This window comes from Malania oleifera, chromosome 13 (genome assembly GCF_029873635.1).
Source record: "Malania oleifera isolate guangnan ecotype guangnan chromosome 13, ASM2987363v1, whole genome shotgun sequence".
Lineage (NCBI taxonomy): Eukaryota > Viridiplantae > Streptophyta > Magnoliopsida > Santalales > Ximeniaceae > Malania > Malania oleifera.
Genome location: NC_080429.1, coordinates 28576749 through 28577973, shown reverse-complemented (window position 1 = coordinate 28577973; position 1225 = coordinate 28576749).

Below are 1225 nucleotides of genomic sequence, written 5' to 3'. Positions count from 1 at the left end.
GATTTGTTAAATTTGGATGAAAGGTAAAAGATGAGAATAAAGTCATATTGTTACTGAATTCTCTCCCTGATGATTATGAACATTTGACCACCACTTTATTGTATGGGAAAGATAAATGTTTGTACTACATTGAATGCAAAAAGAAGGATCAGAGGGTCCATAAGGAAACAATAGAAGCATTAACAATAAGGGGACGTTCTCAGAGTCGTAAGCTTGGAAAGAGGAGTAAATCTCAAGTCGTTACAGTTCTCATTTCCACATTTCATCATTCACATTTCTCATTCACATTCTAGTATTCATAATTGCAGTATTCACATTGCAATTTTCCACATTTCTATATTCACCATTCCACTATTCACATTTCACATTCATATTGCAATATTCACGTTGCCATATTCACATTCTCATATTCGCATTTCAGAATTCACATTTTAACATTTTCATTGTAGTATTCATATTGCAATATTCACATTTTCATATTCACATTTCCAGTAATCATATTTCAACATTCACATTGCAGCATTTACATTGCAATATTCACATTTTTATATTCACATTTCAGTATTCATATCTCATCACAATAGTATATATCACATTTCATTATTCACATCATTTTCTGTTTCTTTCTCATCTTTTCAATACCCATTCCATTCTCATAATAATATATATATATATATATATATATATATATATATATATTTCATTCTGAAAATTTCCACATTTCTCAATAATACATAACATATTCTCATATTTCCCCATTCATTATAGAAAACATTTCTATAATCATATTTCATATCACAAAACATCACATTTCAATATTACTCATATGTCACACAATTTCGTCTAATATTCATATCATAATATTCGAAGGTAAAAATATCATATTTTCCTTTTCACATATTCATTCAACCAGTAATTTCAGAAAATATTGTTATAATTTATTCCTCTCACCTGGCTCACTAAGAGGTCCATTAACACCCTAAATCTTACGCTCCTCGGTGTTTACAACTCAAAAAGCCTAAAATTGCATTAACCCCAGATCAATCAACTCGACCTCCAGAATATTATCATTTAATATTCCCTAGACCCTAAATACTTCAATTTAACAATTAAAACTAATATTTAACACCCTTACTTCAATTTTGGAGTGGTGCCCCAAAACCCCAAATTGAAAATCTGCTTCGCTTAAATTGTAGAGAATCCTTCCTAGATCCTCATGATGGTT